This window comes from Pleurodeles waltl, chromosome 7 (genome assembly GCF_031143425.1).
Source record: "Pleurodeles waltl isolate 20211129_DDA chromosome 7, aPleWal1.hap1.20221129, whole genome shotgun sequence".
Lineage (NCBI taxonomy): Eukaryota > Metazoa > Chordata > Amphibia > Caudata > Salamandridae > Pleurodeles > Pleurodeles waltl.
The window spans coordinates 485,465,111-485,472,411 of NC_090446.1; the positions used below are offsets into that span (position 1 = coordinate 485,465,111).

Below are 7,301 nucleotides of genomic sequence, written 5' to 3' on the forward strand. Positions count from 1 at the left end.
TTGGGGTTCAGGGAGGAGCTCAGGACCATCGCCTCCGCCCTGGGCACTATCGTAGGGGTGCTGACGGACATTCAAAAGACCTTGAGGGACACCGTGGCACTCCAAGGGGCCCCTGACACTAGCATGGACGATCAACTGCCCACCTCCTCCGCCGGCACTAGAGGACAGGACGCCCCGCCACAGGACCACCACACCAGCACCCCACCCCCTGCAGACGGACAACCACCACGCAAGCGGGCCCTGAGATCCAGGAACAGGACAGAGCAAGATGGCAAGACCCCCGTGTCCTGCCATTTGATAAAGTTTGTTTTGACCAATGACTTTGTGTTTCACCACTGCGCATATTAGTTGCTCAATGTTCACCAGTAGCACATGGTATGTTTTGTTCAGTTGAGCCGCCTATTGGCTTTGACATGGCATTAGCCATTACTTTCTGTATTCAGTTTAGCCGTCTATGGGCTTTGACATTGCATTAGCCATTACATTCTGTATTCTGCCTATTGGCTTTGACATGCTGTATCCAGTCTAGCCGCCTATTGGCTTTGACATTGCATGCCTATTGACTTTGACATGATGTATTCAATTTAGCTGCCTATTGACTTTGACATGCTATTAGATATTCTGCCTATGGGCTTTGACATGATATTATATATTGCATTTTGTATTCAGCTTAACTGCCTATTGGCTTTGACATGATATTCAGCTCCGCTGCCTATTGGCTTTGACATGATATTATACATTGCATTTTGTATTCAGCTCAGCTGCCTATTGGCTTTGACATGATATTATACATTGCATTTTATATTCAGCTCAGCTGCCTATGGGCTTTGACATGATATAAGACATTGCATTTTGTATTCAGCTTAGATGCCTATTGGCTTTGACATGACACTAGACATTGCATCTGATATTTAGGTTAGCTGCCTATTGCCTTTAACATGACATTGCATTTGATATTTAGGTTAGCTGCCCATTGCCTTTAACGTGGAGTTAGACATGGCAGTTGAGAATCTAAGCTGTATTTTTCCAAGCTGTGTTTTTGCACCAGAGAACCAAGATGTTTTGCTCTCACAGTAGACTAGACCTGATAAGAGAGAGTACATGGGCGTCGTTTCTCTTCCCTTGAGCTTGGGAACAGGAGTAGTCTTGGAGACCTGGCCAGTCTCCAAAAGGCTTGCTCAGTTTCCCAGGTCTGAGAGGAGGGGGCACACCTTTGTAACGAATGTAACAGGCTGCAGAGGGTCAGATTCGAATCTGCCGGACCTCGTGCTGGAGCTTGGCGCCAGCTGCCAGCATCCCGTGTGGGTAGATGACACTCTTTCTCGCGGCTGACAGGGGTCATCAGCTTGCAGACCTTAGAAAGATGTAGCTGTAAATAGTTCCTACACGGTGAAGTATTTGTTTTGCTTTGCATTCAATATCTTATAAATATAACCTGCTGTGTATATTGCAAACTGATATATTTTGTTTGATTAACGCGGACTTGAAAGCTACTAATTCGTCATTCATTCATAAACATTGTGGTTGGGGAAGAATAAAATAACAATAAAAGTCTTCTTTGACCTCAGAAGTGCATTTCTGTTGTGTTATGTTAGTGCTTAGAAACTAAATAAGAGGAAAGCACTACAATTGGTACCAGGAGTGGGGTCGGTCATTAAGAGGTGATTAAGGGGTTTGACGAGTTAGTAGATTTCGAAGTGCACACTTTAAAAGTGTAATTGTTTTTTTGTTGTTTGGAGAATTACCGAAATTGTTTTCTGTTTGGAGAATCACAGTAGCACGGCAGACCATGTCTGAGAATACATGTGTTGATGAACTGCCTGATGGTGCTAAGAAAAACTGTGAATTGTTTTCTGTTTGGGGAATTACAGAAGAAAATGCATGTGTAGCTAAAAGGCCTGATAATGTTTTGAGAAATAATTCCCGTTGTATATATGTAGAAAACGTGTGTTTTGGAAGTAATGATGACAGAAAGGTCTGGATACCTTTATCTGCTTACAGAGAAATGCAGGAGAAATGTAGGAAGTTGGAACATGAAAATAGGAATTTACGTGAGCAAATTAGCCAGGATACGATAATTCAAAATAATGCTGAAAGTTATAAAAATGAAGAATCTTTCTTGTCCCATTCCAGTAATGAGGGGGTTAAGACAGCTCCGAGCTGCACTGAGCTTTCGTGTGAGCCAGGGTTTTTGGCAGACAATATGCATTCCTTAACTGATAACATGGATGAGAGAGCTCAGAATGTGATTTACGAGTTACAAGTAAAGATTTTAGAGAAAGAGACACCGAGTTTCATTAACTTGTTTGATTTTTGGAAAAAGAAAAGCCCTCATTTGAGTGAAATCCTAACACTTTTGTACATGGTCACTGTGAAAAATAATATGCAGCTGCGCGCTTGTGATTTGGCAAATGAAATAATGCAGACTTTAGGTTTCTGCGCAGTGCAAGAAGGAAATACTTATGTACATTTAAATCATGAACAAGGAAAGAAAATAGTGCCCCTAGCTAGAATTATACAATGGATCTGGTACTTGCAAGACAGGGCTAGAGTACCACAGATAAAAGAATTACCGATGAAACTGTGTGCACCATTTGAATTCGTGTCTACTGAAGATAAAAAGCATGTTTGTTTTACTAATGATTCATTGACTGAAATGTTGTTTTCTGGCACAGTAGAAGGAACAGCGTTGTATAATGTGTGTCAGATTTTAAAGCAAGAGCTATGTGAGATGTGTCATTTTTACGCTGATTTTTGGTTCTTTGATAATGTTTTAGCCACATGGCTTGTACCTAACTGGTTCAATTACCTTGCAGATGTTAATGAGAAAATTTCAGAGAGAGAAGTGTACACCCAGAATTCTGCCTTAGTGGGGATAGCTATGTGGGTGCCCCAGAAATGTGAAAAGGCCACTTACAGGTGGGCAGAGCTGAGAGAGATGCCCATTCCCCTAGATTTGATAAAAACTGTGCAGCATGCACAAAAGCAATCTGTCATGCAAGCAGTCACAGAGCAGTTGGGGAGAGGAAAGTTACCAGGACAGAAATGGCAAAGTGATCAGGTTTTAGGGAGAGTGATTGCTGCAAATTACCAAGGAAAAATCGAAATTATGCTGATACCTAGAAAAGAATCTGATTTATTCATACAAATTGGAGACAGAATGGCCCAAATTGGCAAAAGTGCAGTGAATGGAGGTTTGGTAAAGAATGAGTCTGCCCCAGCCCTTCTGACAGTGCAAGAAAAGGGAAGCTGTGGCGCAGCAGATAAAAACCTCAGTACTGATGTGTGGGCTGAAGCCCCAAGTGATCCTCCAGAACCTGCAGAAAATATAACAAAGGGCCTCAAAAACGTCCTGCTGATTATAAAACAGGGAAAGAAAGAGGAAGGGTGCAGTTTAAATGAAAAATGTTATTTGCAAGAAAAGTCATACTTGTTTCTTTTGCAGATCCTACCACGTTTCGCCACTGTCCCTGAGTGCGCTGTGTGGTCCCCCTTCCGGTGTGTGCGTGTGGGGTCGGGGAAGGGACCGAATCCCCAACCTGAACCTGGCTGAGTAAAGTGCCAGCACCATGGATCCATTTTGCGCAAACTGCGCCTTCAGTTCAAGTTCAACTTGTTTGCTGTGTTTTTTTTTTTTTTTCCCCTCTCGTATGGAACTCTGACTTTTGCTTACCTTCCAGAAAACCTTTCAGGTGGACCGTGCACCTTTACATGAGCAGAACTCATGCCACATCAAATTGCTAACACTGTTGAATTAGAGACTCATTCAAAAAAAAAAAAAAAAAAAAAAATTGCCCAGTCTTTTCTATGTAGATGTATCTGATGTGAAAAGGTCATGAAATCAATGTGTTAATTCACTTCTATTGCTTTACAGGGATTGCTTTGATCATAATGTTTTTTTTTTGTGCTGATGTTTTTTTTTTTGTTTGAAATATGAGATATGTGAAACAAAAATTCATTGGTCAAAGGGCGGAATGTCCTGCCATTTGATAAAGTTTGTTTTGACCAATGACTTTGTGTTTCACCACTGCGCATATTAGTTGCTCAATGTTCACCAGTAGCACATGGTATGTTTTGTTCAGTTGAGCCGCCTATTGGCTTTGACATGGCATTAGCCATTACTTTCTGTATTCAGTTTAGCCGTCTATGGGCTTTGACATTGCATTAGCCATTACATTCTGTATTCTGCCTATTGGCTTTGACATGCTGTATCCAGTCTAGCCGCCTATTGGCTTTGACATTGCATGCCTATTGACTTTGACATGATGTATTCAATTTAGCTGCCTATTGACTTTGACATGCTATTAGATATTCTGCCTATGGGCTTTGACATGATATTATATATTGCATTTTGTATTCAGCTTAACTGCCTATTGGCTTTGACATGATATTCAGCTCCGCTGCCTATTGGCTTTGACATGATATTATACATTGCATTTTGTATTCAGCTCAGCTGCCTATTGGCTTTGACATGATATTATACATTGCATTTTATATTCAGCTCAGCTGCCTATGGGCTTTGACATGATATAAGACATTGCATTTTGTATTCAGCTTAGATGCCTATTGGCTTTGACATGACACTAGACATTGCATTTGATATTTAGGTTAGCTGCCTATTGCCTTTAACATGACATTGCATTTGATATTTAGGTTAGCTGCCCATTGCCTTTAACGTGGAGTTAGACATGGCAGTTGAGAATCTAAGCTGTATTTTTCCAAGCTGTGTTTTTGCACCAGAGAACCAAGATGTTTTGCTCTCACAGTAGACTAGACCTGATAAGAGAGAGTACATGGGCGTCGTTTCTCTTCCCTTGAGCTTGGGAACAGGAGTAGTCTTGGAGACCTGGCCAGTCTCCAAAAGGCTTGCTCAGTTTCCCAGGTCTGAGAGGAGGGGGCACACCTTTGTAACGAATGTAACAGGCTGCAGAGGGTCAGATTAGAATCTGCCGGACCTCGTGCTGGAGCTTGGCGCCAGCTGCCAGCATCCCGTGTGGGTAGATGACACTCTTTCTCGCGGCTGACAGGGGTCATCAGCTTGCAGACCTTAGAAAGATGTAGCTGTAAATAGTTCCTACACGGTGAAGTATTTGTTTTGCTTTGCATTCAATATCTTATAAATATAACCTGCTGTGTATATTGCAAACTGATATATTTTGTTTGATTAACGCGGACTTGAAAGCTACTAATTCGTCATTCATTCATAAACATTGTGGTTGGGGAAGAATAAAATAACAATAAAAGTCTTCTTTGACCTCAGAAGTGCATTTCTGTTGTGTTATGTTAGTGCTTAGAAACTAAATAAGAGGAAAGCACTACACCCCGCCAGGAAATAAGACCACCCTGATAGTCCTCCCACTGTCCCACTTTGTTACTCTGCCCAAATCGGAACTGCCCCAGCTCCACTTCCAATGCCCAGATCTGCAATGTACCTGTGAGACTAACAGAATGGACTCTGCCATGGACATTCCTCCACCATCACCCATCACCATTTTACAACCCCACTTCATTTTTGTGCACTTAAATAAACACCCTTCAAACACCAAAAGAAATTGAGTCAGTCAATGATTTGTAAATCTGTATAATCAATTACAGTTGCATAATGGGTTACCCATTGGAAGGCTAACATACCTATGTCACACATCACAAGCCCTTCAAGGATGCAAACAGTTGACACGTAGGTTACCACATTTGTGGAACTGAAATGGAAGGGGACAACTCAGTTAACAAATAGTGAGTGAATTTGAGGTACAGGATAGAGGTAGATGTGTGAAAGTGAATGTAATGGTAAAATAAAAAATGTGCTCACCTGTGTGTCACTGGAAATATTGCTGTATGACTGACTCCCTGTTGTCGTTTTTGTCTTCCTCAGCTTCATCCTCATCACTGTCCACAGGCTCCACAGCTGCTACAACACCAAACTTTTGATCATCCTCCTGCAGAAAAGGCACCTGGCGTCGCAAAGTTATGTGTGTTGAGTGTAGGCCTCAGTATGTGTGACGCAGTTGCAAATGAATCCATGTGGGCCCCTGAAATGGCGGCTGTCTGACCTCTAAACTGGGACAATGGGATTGTGGGGTAACAGCGCTGGCGTTGCAAACCGTGGCGGTAGGCGGTCGTAGAGCGCGGCGCAATGCTGCATTGGTTAACAATGGACCCTATTGGTCCCAGGAGCCAATGAACAGGTGCGCCGGCGGTGATGATGCGGCCCGCCGCGGACGTCACCGCCGCGGACGTCACCGCCATTTTCTATCTCTTCATTCACTAGATACCTGACCTTCAACAGGAGAGGACCTAGACTGCTAGTGCTGCTTTGACCTCGGTCTGGAAGCGATGATGGCTGCTGCGTCTGGCGAAAGGGCCCCTGCCTTCACATCGGAGGAGTTGGAGAAACTTGTGGATGGGGTCCTCCCCCAGTACACGCTACTCTACAGTCCTCCAGACCAACAGGTTAGTACACAGGGAGTACGTTGTAGGGGCTAGGCCTGGGTGGAGAGGGCTGGGTGGAAGAGGGAAGGGGGCAGAAGTCATACTACAGTAAAGCATGGGAATAAATGGGCCACATGGTCAGAGTATGGAGGGGGACACACACATTGATGGTGCAATTGGTTATGACTGTTCCTCTTCCCTTGTGCATGTCATGTAGGTCAGCGCCCACCAGAAGAGGGACATTTGGCATGCCATCGCCAAGGACGTCCAGACCCTGGGGGCCCACCAGAGACGGGGCACCCACTGCCGGAAGAGATGGGAGGACATTCGCCGCTGCAGCAAGAAGACGGCGGAGGCTCAGCTGGGGATGGCCTCCCAACGTGGGAGGGGTGCCCGTCGTAACATGACCCCCCTGATGTTCCGGATCCTGGCGGTGGCCTATCCGAAGTTGGATGGGCGCATAAGGACATCACAGCAGACACAAGGGGGTGAGTACAAACTCATTCTGCGGACGTTGCGTGCAGTGGAGGTGTCTGGGTGGGGGAGGTGGGCTGTGGGTGTCCGTAGGCCAGGGCGAGTTAGTTAGGCCAGGCCCCTCCATTATGTAGGCCTTGTGGCACTCTACCCCACCTCAGCAAACTAGCAAGTTGAAGTATAGTTGCCCCTGTGGCATCCATGTGCGCAGCTTTCCAGCATTGCCATGTAGTCCATATCCATGAAATTGCATGTGCAGAGGGCAGGACCGCGGCGTTGTGCATGGGGCAGCTGCATCTGTCTTGTCCGCCAACGGTAGCGGTATGCCATGTACTAAAACTCTCTTTCTTCTGTCCCCCCCCCTTTTCCTGCTCTCCCTGTCCGTTTGTACATCAGCA

The 7,301-nt window shown here is 44.6% G+C and overlaps 1 long non-coding RNA gene across 1 annotated transcript; it reads left to right on the forward strand.

Annotated features, from left to right (window-relative positions):
* The first annotated feature begins 293 nt into the window (after positions 1-293).
* LOC138304235 (uncharacterized) lies at positions 294-3,746 on the forward strand. Its single transcript, XR_011205521.1, has 2 exons — positions 294-1,389; positions 3,446-3,746. It is a non-coding gene; the product is annotated as an uncharacterized lncRNA (long non-coding RNA).
* Positions 3,747-7,301: the final 3,555 nt, after the last annotated feature.